This window comes from Hoplias malabaricus, chromosome 7 (genome assembly GCF_029633855.1).
Source record: "Hoplias malabaricus isolate fHopMal1 chromosome 7, fHopMal1.hap1, whole genome shotgun sequence".
In the NCBI taxonomy this organism is placed as follows: Eukaryota; Metazoa; Chordata; class Actinopteri; order Characiformes; family Erythrinidae; genus Hoplias; species Hoplias malabaricus.
In genome coordinates, this window is record NC_089806.1 from 37665733 (window position 1) to 37678965 (window position 13233).

Genomic DNA, 13233 nt, shown 5'->3' on the forward strand with positions numbered 1-13233 from the left:
AGCCTTGAGACCCTCAAGCGTGGTCCAGATAGAACAGAAGTTCTATTTTAATTTTATCTCTTGTAGAAAACTATAGATTAAGAAAAGCTGTAGTTTAACTCTAGCAAAAATTCAACGCCACACCCAGAGCATGAAGGAAACCTTACACCTCTGACCCTCAAAGGGACGACAAAGCTTCCGGACCGGCAACGAAGAAGACGGCTTTATTTTACACTAGAACATACATCCTTAGTGAAATAAGCAGTGAGAAGCGTGGCTGAGCATTTCCCCTTAAGAACGTCTGCGTCCCAAAGAAACAGTCAAATGGATGGATTCAGATAGCCAGGGATTCTTATGTCATACACCTAAGGAATCAATCCTGCTGAGATTCACGACTGGGTTTTGAATGATGTTTTGGAAAGATATGTTAGTAAAGAAAGTGGCACATCTGTGTGGGTTTCCTCTGGGTGTTCTGGTTTGCTCCCATTGGCCAAAAACACATGCTGGTAGGTGAACTGGCTCCTCAAAAGGTCCTTTGATGGACAGTCGCCTTGTCCAGGGTGTGTTCCTGCCTGAGCCCAATGATCCAGGGTAGGCTTTGGACACTGAACTGGATGAAGCAGTTATAGAAAATGAATGAATGAATGAGTGTTAGTAAACACTTGAGACTACTGAAGAATATTCACACCAGCAAACAGGTTTTAAAGACTTTTATTAGTTACAATACAATTACCATTAACACTAACACAGTCCATTCTCCTATTTATTTATTTATTTATTTATTTATTTATACACAGTCCATTAGGGCAGACAGCATTATAATCCCTCTCTTTGTTTTATTGAAAATAAACTGTTCTCTACTTTATATAGTTAAACTCATATGAAATATAATTACACACATCACAAAATTGCAGAATAAAGTTGTATAACAGTGTAGGGTTTATACAAATTTAATAAACTTTTTTAGCAATAATTAAATACACAATTTAATCAAAGTTTATAATGTGAAATTAAAGTGTTTATTTTTTTATTTGCATTAAAATCTAAAACAATAACTGGTTTAAAATTGAGGTCCTTGTTTCTACACTCATCTGCTGGTCTACATACGTTGTTTACTCCTTTTCAGCCTGTTGTTCAGTGGTCAGGGCCCCCACAGAGCAGGTATGATTTGGGTGGTTGATCATTCTCAGCTCTGCAGTGACAATGATGCAATGGTGCTATGTTAGCGTTTGTTACACTGGGACGAGCGGATCAGAAACAGCAGTGCTGCTGAAATTTTTATACCCATCAGTGTCACTGAGAGTAGCCCACCAACCAAAACAGTCTCTGACTTTACATGTACCAACATTGTAGGTGTGTCTAATCAAGTGACCAGTGAGTAGATGTATTTAAATATTCCTGCAGCACTGCTGTGTCTGATCCACTTGTACCAGCGCAACAAATACCAACTCACCAATGTCACTGCAGCGCTGACAATGATCCACCACCTGAATCATACCTGCTCTGTGGGTGTTCTGTGGGGATCCTTACCAATGAAGAACTGGGTGAAATGGGTATTAAGAAAGTCAAGAAACTTTCTGTAATTGTAGAACTACAAAGTGCTCCTGTATGGACAGTGGAGCTGAGAAAATGGGCAGTGAGTGCAGATACAAGGAGGTCAGTTTATTTTTACGGCTGGACATTGTTAGGTATTTATTGCACAATTTAAAAAAATGATTATAATATTTACAGTATTTAGAGTATTTACAAAAACCTTTCCAGAAAAGCTGGGACATTTTAAGTAAAACCAAGAAACTATAATTTGTTCATTCCACTGAAGCTTTATGTCACTGACAATGGCACAAAATAATTAAAGCCTTCACAGATAAATTGAATTGTATTTTGTAAATATAAACAATGTTAACTCCTGCATTACACTCCGAAAACTTGGGTCAAAGGCCTATTTGCCACTACGTTACATCACTTTTCATTTTTTAACAGTGACATTGAAAACTGAAAGTACAAATGTTGAAGTTTTGCAAGAAGAATGTTGTCCCGTACATGCTCGATATAAGATTAGAGCTATAAAAGGTTTTAATTGAAGAACGGGCAAGAATTCCTCTAACAAACCTGCAGCAACTAGTATTATCAGTTCCCAAATGACTAAACAGTCAAAGATAATGCAGCACTAATTACAGTGAAAGATGATGCAACACAATGGTAAACATGGTTCCAACTTTTTTGGAGCGTGATGCAGATACACATTTTTATTGTTTATAATTGTATTGCTTAAAAAATACAATCACGTTGGTCACTGGAGTCTTTGCTTTGTGCTTTTGTCAGTTACATAATGCTTCAACAGAATTTTAAAAATACTGATATTGTTTTTTACACATTAAAAACAGTCCAAACTTTTGAGGAGACAAGGTTATACACAATGGGCTGATGTCTGATCATCTCTAACTGATAAAAGTCATTAAAGTCTGATGATCAAAGACGGGAAGCCATCTCTAAGTACTCTCCATATGGAGGTAGTGTAGAAAAGGAGGAGGAGGATGAGGAGGAAGGGTTCAACTCCTTCTGTGAAAAAAAAAAAAAAAAAATTGTTAAAAAATACTCACATATTAAACTGCACGAATATCAATACATTTTAAAAAATTGTGTTAAAATGAGGTTAATCTATGCACCACCTCCAGTGCCCTGCTATCCCCTCTCAGCACATACCTACGCCAGCTTCTTCAGTTGTCCTTCTGGTCCAGCAGCTCAGCGAAGACCTCTGCGTAGTAATCTGGGTCGGTGTTAATCCTCATCATCTTGGCACTCAAGCGGTTGATGACGTCCAGAGTGCGTCTCCAAAAGGCCTCCATGGTGTCCGTCACTACAAAGTAGCTCAGAGGGATCTGGTTCTCCTCGCAGATGTAGCAGTACGAGATGAAAAGGCAGGTGAGCAGGACGGCCTGCAGCTCCTCCAAACTGGTCAACTCCGCTGAGACGACATCCCGGCACATCATGTAGAGGAACACCACGCTGCCCGGAGTGATGAAATGTTCGCGGTGCCACCCGTACAAAACGAGGCGAATATCCACCGAACGGAGCCAGATCTCTGGGTCTGTAGGTCTGAGACCTGGAATCCGGCTGCACCTACGACACAGGAAAAGCCCAAAAAACTTGATCAGATCATCTGCAGATACATCTGGATAAATACTCACTAAATCCAGAGCTGCAGAAGGGCTATCCCATGGTTCCTCCAGGTCCTGGATTTCCACATCATACGCAGAGACCATCTTCCTCGTATCTGGAAGAACAGCTGGTGAGAGATGGTGGATGGAGCACTCGATGTCACTCGGCTCCTTTTCCTCCTTCCCTCTGCTAGGGAAACACGAGTAGCAGCAGCCCATGGTCCTACGCTATTATATGGAGACTGGAATTAGCTCCTGTGGAGAAAAAAACCCACATATGAACACTGTTTCTTAGCATCAGTCATCCGCTAAACAATTATGAATAGCTAACCACAAGCTAACTTAACTGCAGTATTAAGCTATTGGGTTATTTAGATTTTAGCATTACACAATCAACTAGCCATGTATGTTGATAACTACCTATCTGAATAGCATTTACAGTATATTCTATCACTGATAGCAAGGAGACGGTGGACCACTGTTGTCCCACTGAGGGCAAAGTTGGAGGTCCACTAGTGTTTTACACAGCGTTTTCTGGGCGGACCACTGGTGATTAAACAGAATTTTAGAAAAAATGCCACATTTTAGCACTTTTCCATTCACAGTCCAATTTACATTTTTCCTTCATTAGATTCTTTTGTTATTCTTTATAAATAAGATTAGTAAATCATTTTAATCCAGCACAGTGTCAACATTTTTAGTATAATCATTTTATATCAGGCTTATACTCATTATTATATCTCTCATAGTTGTTGGTAATATTTGTATTAGTTCGTTTTCCAGAATAAAAGTCCCTGTGAATTTAAAATCTGTTTGAGGAGATTATAAATGAGTTATATCCTGTACAGGACAGTAATCTGAGTGGTCCGATGGTGGACCAGCAGTGGTCTACAGTCAGTGTTGTGCCAGCCTTTTTATGCCAGTGGACCGATATATGCTCGCTGTCTAGGATTACTAATAAAGAAGTTTCTACAGTAGTTGCAGGACCATTTACTAGCACTATTTTATAATGTGTACGTTATTTTCAGCACGTCAGCTACGTTGCTTGCTCAGTAAAACTAGATAGACACAATTAAGGCAAAAAAAAAAAAAAAACAGATAAAAACTGCAATATGTGGCCTATTCCATGAATTTAAAATAAAATACTGGCTGTGGTGCACTGGTCTGTTGCCGTTCGGAGGACATTTTCAGATTTCGCTCCTAACCTTAACCTGTAACCGGTGTCCCACTATTTACTGGTCTCCGGCCTGTATGTCCCGCCCACTGCGCGGTCAAGCCATCCAATCAGAAATGACCTTTTTCATTGGCCGTTTTTGATTGGCTGAAACTGAGGCACTTTGTAATAACTGTAAGTGTGGAGCAAGCTAGTGTGCTTTCAAGAAACCTCCTTACTCGCTCAAAATACTTTGACAAGCCATCCAATCAGAAATGACCTTAGTCATTTGCCGTTTTTGATTGGCTGAAACTGAGGCAATTGGTAATGACTGTGTGGAGCAGCCACTTAGCAATACCCTTGTAACTGTTTAAAATACCTTGGCATCCAAGTAAACATCAACAACCATCTGTTAAACAAACCCTAGACACGTATGTTTTAACTTACCACAAACATTAACCAATTATAAGCTATATTATGAACTTTAAAAATAACAACGAACAGCTAGTTACAGTGGTTTAAGTTTAGAAACATCATTAGCCAGTTGTTTAAATTCAAATGAATGTTCGTTCACAGTGCGGTGTCGCTCCTTTAAATCAGCAGGTACCGTTTAAGTGAATAAATTGGTGTTTAAAACACTCACCTGTCGGTTCAGAAAGATGCTGGAAGTTGTGAGAGAGGGTGTGATGAGCGGGTTTCTGTAGGTTCAGAGAGATGCTGAGAGTGAGAGGTGAGAGTTTGATGAAGACGTTGGAGAGAAGGTGGAGATCGTGTTTGTTGTTGTTTGATTTCTGTGATGGAACGCTGATGATGTCATTTCAGCGGAGCTGTTTATTTATTTACAAACCACCACAAAGTAACACCATTTTATTTATCTTTTATTTCATTAACGTCCAAAAATTAATATCACTACTATTAATAATGATAATAGCGATAACAATCTTTAATGAACAATAGAAACAATAATAACACAACAATTATTAATAGTGACAATTATCACATAATCGTCATCACCATTAAATAAAACACGACCAATAATATTATTAACAGCAAAACAGCAACAAGAAGTGTTATTATTGTTTAGTTTAATTGATATAGTTTGATATACATACTCATCATTTAGTTTTAATGTTCAGTAATATTACTATTATCAATAAAACTGCTCATTAGAATATTTATTTTTTGTTTTATTCATAATATATAGTATTTTGTATATATAATAAATATAATATTATTATTTAAAAGATATTTTTGCAATTTTATTTAACATATTTATATTATCATTAATGAAAAATAGTAATAATAACAGTAATATTATTTACAGTAATATAATCATATAATTGTCATCACCATGATTTACAAGATCATAATATTAGTAATAGCAAAACAACACCAACATGACAATAAACTAATAATAATAATAATAATAATAATAATAATAATCGCTCTTACCAAATGATTTCATACATTATAAATTATAATTTGAATATAAGTGTATTTTAATATGTTTAATATATTTAATGTTTCTGCCGTATATAACATCACTTCTGGCCATTCTGCTGAAAACACAAACACAGTAAACCACTTTCAGCTTCATCTGTAACATTCAGAGACTTCGCTCATCAACAGCTCACAGACATTACAGGGCAATTATAACAGTGAGCATAATGTACATTTTGCTACAGTGATTTGTCACAAGATGCATTTTATACACTCTACAAAGAGGTTTAAAATCCTGCCTTTAGTGTCTGCAGTGTGTTGTCCTTTTGTTTGGAAGAGGCCTTTTTTTTTAGCCTTTGTTGTTAACTCTTGCTGTGTTGTGAAGATAGGTGATGGAAAAGAATCTCCGCAGACACGGTTAAAAGTGTAAATACATCTTTATTTACCAAAACAGTGTCTTACGGGTTCTTAAGGATCCCGTGAGAGGGTGTTCAATTTGAGCGCTCCGATCATCTCTTCTTCATGTCTATTTGTCTCTCCCCGTCTGGCTCGAATCCTTTTGTCTATATGGCTCTCTCCTTTCCAAATAAGGCAAACATAGAGAATAGTTTACATTTGCATGCACTTAAGGGAGGGTGTAAAATTAATAGTGTCCTGCCTCACTGACAGCTTATCCTAAACATCCCTCTCTGTAGCGCACATACATATGTTCATATGGCTGAGCATAAAAACACACTGAACATTTCTTAATACTGTCTTATGAGGCCGTCTGATAAATATACCTCATAATTTCCTCCCTTCGAGACTGTTAAAGTCTCGTAAAAATTTAAGCAACCCATACATGTAAATGTCATAACAAATAAGTGATACCTTCCTACACACAATTTTAACATCCCTTGCATTATGATGTAACAAAATTTCATGGAGTGTGAGGGCGAAAAAACCTGCCAGGCAGCCATCTTTCTTGAAAATCCTTCAAACATTTTAGACAGGAAAAATTCCCTCAACGATCCCCTTCTGCCCAGGCGATCACAAAAAATTGTACTCCAATCCAATTATATTTATTCTATATGTGTAGGGAGTTGACTTAAGTAAATGTATATAAAAATCTCAGAAAATAAAATCAAACCAATGTCCAAATTCAGGCTGGTCGACCCATCGGACCTTCCAGTGGACCTGTCCCTACCTGACACACCCCTTGGCCCTAACATCGATAAAACAAACAAAAACTCTGAGATTTCAATACACTTACACAGATTACATTTCATCAGTCTATAAATCTTCATAATAAACAGTTACAATTTTTAATATCACTCATATAATGGTTTATCACTATCAAAGATTACTAATAATAAACAATTCAATAGAGACATATGACATAATATTGTCTTTTCAGCAATTTTGTCTTCTGATGTGATGTTGATGACATATTGAGCTTCAGCAAGTCTTCACCATTCTGTTTCAAAGTCCTTCTGTTTTATTGTCCTCTTTTGAGTTTTTGGATCCCTGTAGCATTTCAGGAATCTCGAACAACCATCCTCCCTTACAGTGATCTTCCCCCCTTTTTCTTTCTGGAAGAAAGAAACAACAGCCAGTATCTTTTGCAAAAATGACAGACGCAAATAAACATCAAACAAAACTTTAATAATAGTAACATTAATGGATTAATATGTTTTATAAGCTACAGTGTATACTTCATCCTACAATCTTTATACTTGATTACTAAATAATAAACCTAACAAAATAAAAGATAATATCATAAGTGAATGGAAAAATATATAAAAGTGGATATTCAAAATGGATATCTTTCTACCAGGTTGTTTTCCAACATTTCCTCCTCATGTTTGTCTGAGTCGGTTCTACTTAATAATGGCATCTGTACTTGATTTCCAGGCATTACAACTCCAACCCATTTCAAAATCATAGCTTTTGCACAAGTTAACAACAGTGTACAAAAACAAAACATTATACACACTGCTAAAAGAGCTGCTCCAAAAACTTGAGCCAACATTGCTCCTAGTGGTCCTAATTTCTCCAATAACCAAGCATTCACAGACCATCCAGCTCCTTTTGATGGACCAAACGCCTCCCTTATATGCTTCAATGCTTCTATAACACTAGTCATATTATCAGAATTATCCGGAATCAAAGTATAACAGGCATCCCCTGTCAGATTCAAAGCTACACATAAACCCCCTTGCTTAGCTAAAATGTAATCCAGAGCCATGTCATGTTTCAACAATGTTAATCTGTGACTTTTTTGAGTATTTGACAAAAACTGAAACCCTCTTATTGTTTCATTAGCAAACCCTTGTAAAGTGTACGTAATATTATCTATATGATCTGCTAAAAATGTCACACCATACCATGGGAATAATCCTATACCCCATTTTTCTCCTATACTGATTCTCCAATGATATGCTTCCAAGTTATGAAACTGAGCCATTTCCCTTTTCTTTCTTCTCACAGAATTCCCTTCATCAGTTGCTTCAACTTTTTGGAGAGTATAAACCTCATAAGGAAGCTTTAATGTTGCCATATAACAACAGCCTGTCCACCCATATGGTAGAAATATGTATGCTTTATCTCCACAAACCCACCAAATATCCTTAAAATTTCCTATAGTCACATTTACAGGCAAAATGTCATACTGCACCATTAATGTTCTACTCTGTTTGCTATCTGGTGTATGAAAATTCACTTTAAACAAAACATCCTTAGGTTTAGGCTCTTTAAAATTCATCTTATATCGAGCACAATCAGATATTCCAATAAACATCCCCTGTCCATTGTGAGTATCATTGGAACAAAAACAGTCTTTAGTCTCCACAGATTTTACTTCCATCGCATCAGGCCGTGCTGTCAGTATATTTTCATGCCGATTAAGGAAATTCACATATGGTAACTTCATCAACCAAGTACAATTTAATCTAGGTCTAAACAAATGCACTGATAAAGCCATTATTATATCTTCTTCAGAGTTTTGCTGATATATTAACCACGATAAAGCATAAGATTGACACATAGCATGCAGTGGTTCTGGTACTGTCTCTAAAATTGATGGCCATGTGCTTGGTGATGGAACTTTCACCACACATGGACCAGTCAACGTCGTACTCATTCTTACGGAATGGGTTATTTGCTGAAACCATAAATTTCTAGATGCCCATGGGTCTGTGATTTGTAACACTGAAGAATCAAATCCATATGCTTTCCATTTTGCTTCTCTTTTCTGTAATGCATGGTAATGGTCAGTCATTTCTCCAGATGTCCAGTCAGAATCAAAAAACTCACTCTGCCCTTCTAAAGTGATTTTCTCAGTGGTTACTAAACCCTTTGAATCCATTGGGTTTCTAGCTTCAAAAGTCACTTGACTGATATTCACTTCATGCTCCATATTTAACTCTGGACCCTGTGTTATGTTTATTTCCTTCTGCAATGGAAAGAACATTACTTCTGGAGTCTGGGTTACTTTTACAACATTATGTGATCTTGTTATTTTTCCATTTTCAACAGTTGTGCTAGATTCAGATGTACCCGAAGCAGAAGTCATCATTGACAGTGTAGTGCTATTCATCTCCTTTAATGGCATATCTAAAGTAGTAAACCGATTAGTTACATTATTACCTTTACTTATTTCTGGAGCTAAAGTATTTGACTTAATTTGTTCTTTAGTAACCTTTAAAGTCATTGCCATAGTGGTTTGGTCCTGAACTCTTTTAATAGATGTAAAAACTTCAATAGGACTCTGGTCCTTTATCATCACTATCACTGTACGAGTTATGTACCCTTCTCTCCACACATTTTGAAATGGCACAAACTTAAGCTCTGGTTCCAAATAAGTACAAGTGTATTCCCCTTGATCTTCCCATGTAACATTACGTAAAAGAATTGAACAATCATCTCTAACTCTGAACCACCTAAAGGCATTAAACAAAAGATACTTTCTCTGGTCATGAGGCAAATGATCAACTTCAGGTCCTGTTAACACCACTTTTTCACCACGACTATTTTTCCACTCAGGAGGACTATTACCCCCTGTATTAAATCTTCCACATTTACAGGGAAGATGAACTGCTTTACCTAATTTAGCTTTAACCACTGTCTTGAAAGGTGATGACGTTGTTGAAATTATCAAAGGCATTAGTGTAGTTAGATGTGATCCATTTACCCCCTCACTAACTTTCGACACTGAAAAAGTAAAATTCTTTAAAGTTTCATTCTCTTTAGTTCTCATACCGTTTAGGTCTAACCTTTTTCCGAACTGGTCTTGGACTCTTCTCTTGATCCAAGTCTCTGAACTGTTTTGAAATGGAATTACTGCTTTCTGGAATGGGACCTGCTGTTTCTGGGACATATTGAAATTCAATTTCTCCAAACTTTTTGTCTCGTTTACAATCTGCTGTGTCATGTCTGGCATCATCAGAAATATACACAGAGTCATCAGCATCATCCAAACCAGGGACAATCTCCTCTTCAGGAGATCTACTCTGATTTGTTTCTTGCATGTTATTTTCAACCTGTTCTCTCTCATGTTCTTTTGGTTCTCCTGAACCTGCAACCTCTCCTCCCTTTGAGAAAGGCTCCTCTTCACTTGGTGCTTTAACACAGTGAGATAAATGATACCACGTTGGAGACCCCTTAACTTGAACTGCCGTTCCAGTACTGCGAACAACTTCAAAAGGTCCTTCTCTGCGTTCGTTATACCATTTTCTTCTAAATACCTTTACAAACACCTTGTCTCCAGGCTGCACTGTATTCCTCCTTTGCTCTTTTCTTTGCTTTTCTGAAACGTATGTGGATATTCTTTTATGTAAATTAGCTAAGTATGAAACATATGCTCTCATGTCATCTTCTAAAAGAGCTAAACTTGGACCTTTCCCACTTGTACGCAAACATGGCGTTGGCATTCGTCTGCCTGTCATCAACTCATGAGGAGTCATGTGTAAATCACGCAGCTCACTTGAGCGACAAACCATTAATGCTAATGGAAGTGCTGCTATCCAATTTAACCCCGTGTGCTGACAGATTTTAACAATCCGATTTCTCAAGACACCATTCATTTTTTCACAAATCCCTTGACTTTGCGGATGGTACACAGCTCCCAGACGCTGTTTAATTCCCAATTTTTGCAAAATTAATTTCACCGTTTTATCCACAAACTCTTTCCCATTATCTGAGGATATTCGATCTGGAAGTCCCCACCTGCTTATGACTTCTCTACACAAAAACTTGACAACAGTCTGTGCATCCTTACACTTAGTTTATGACCTATTTCCTCATCTGGTGCACTAAGAAGAATATCATCCATGTATTGAATGACAGTACTTTTTAACTTCTGATCTACCCCAACTAAATCATCTTTCAATACTTTATTGAAAATGTGAGGACTATGTTTATATCCCTGTGGTAATCTCTTATACTCATAGAATTGTCCCTTGTAAGTAAACCCAAATAAACCCTGACTTTCTACACTTAGTGGAACACTAAAAAATGCACCACATAAATCTAATACTGTGAAATACTTTGCATCCGGAGGAATTTGGGCTAACAAAACATGTGGATCTGGCACTTCTGCTGGAAAATCTGCTACTACTTCATTTACTGCTCTCAAATCATGTACTAAACGATAAGAGTTATCTGGCTTCTTCACAGGCAACAAAGGTGTATTACTCTGCGGATTCTGTGTTATCTTCAGAACATCTGCCTTCACAAAACCTTCAATTTGTGGTTCGATCCCTTTGATTGCTTCTTCATTCAAAGGATACTGAGGCTTCCACGGAGGTTTTGTTCCTGGTCGGAGTTCAACTTTCACTGGTTGAGCTGACTTCACAAATCCAATGTCAGTGCTATGTTGTGACCATAAACATTTTGGAACATATCGCAGCATTTCCTCTTTCAAAGAGTTTGAATCCATCTTCTCATTGTAAAGTGATTCATGTGTCATCCTGACGACTTGTGGCTGTCCTTGTCCTTGAGCAGTAATCACAATCTTAATAAATCGCTGATCTTCACTCCTCCAGATGGAAAGATTCTCTTTAAGCGGTTTAAAGATAACTTCTTCTGCTTCTGCCATCATTTCACCTATTTGTTTCTTCTCACAATCTTCAGACACCAGCAAAGTCACATGTGGTACACTTTTTCCCATCTCAAACTCTTTATGCAAGTAATCATTTTTGTCTATCTTCATAGCAGCTCCTTGTGGTCCCAAAATTATGCAACATGAATGTAATTCAACTTGCTTTGGTTGATGACTCAGCCATTGTTCTCCATCTGATTGTTCAGCATCCTTAAAGTATTTCAGTGTACAATGAAATGGATACTCTGGAGTCTTTGCATCAGGCATGTTTGCTACAATAAACTTCTCCCACATCTTGGCTGGTTCCAAGAATTCTTCGCTAAGATTTCCAATCCAAAATACTGAAGAAGCATCAGTCTCTGTTTTCATCATCAGTTGATTAATCATTTCACTCGGCACTTCTACCAGGCAGCCGTCCGGTGTGCATTTTATTGTACAGTTCAGTCTGCACAAAGCATCTCTTCCCAAAAGTGCAATAGGTGTATGTTCTGATACCAGTATGGGTATTGTAGTCTTCAGATGTTTATAGCAGAGCTCAATTGGTTCTGTGAGAGGAATCAGCTGTTTTACTCCCTCAAACCCGATTGTCCTTCGCTGCCTTCATCAGTTTCTGACTCTCTTGTTCAAATAACTGGAGAATGCCAAGCTCTATTTCTCTTTTTTCCTTTCGCTTTTCTCCTTGACGCCCTTTTTTCTGTCCTGCTTTATATGTTGATACAAGTACCTCTATTGTTTTAATTACATCTGGGTTAAGTGTCCCCTCTACCGGCCATGGTTGGTCTATGTCAGGCCATCGCTTATAAAATTTTTCTGATATTCTTGCAATGCCTTTTATTAAAGGATTATTTTTCTTAACTATATCAACAGGAGTAACCCCTTTTGAAACATTAGTGCCCATTTTTAGCATAATAATGACTAAATATGTTCCCAACTTACACTTATTAATTATTTCTCTCCCTTTTTTCCTCTGTTTATATGCCACTATATTACCACAATCAATAAAAATCAATCCCCAATTGAATTTGCCAACTTCAGAGAAATCAAACCTTAATATGCAATACAATTCACACCACTAAATCCCCTTTACTAAGTGATATAACTACTAAGTGCACCATAAACCTAGATTTATTAAACATTCAGTAACTATCTTGTAATTAAAGAATATACAAACTTATATAAGACTCAACAAGCACTTCTAAATATGATTACCACTAAATATTTGCAACCCCATACACTTATAGCAAAGCTTAGATCAGAAATCCCTTTTCAAATAATAATTTTTCTTCATAAACCACGTTGTTAATTCTTTATAATCAAATTATTACCTTAAAAGTGAACAACCTGTTGCCAAGCTTTCTTTGAAGAAGTCTATGTCATGTACTATAGCACCTCTAATGAACTAAATGCAAATAGATAAACAAATC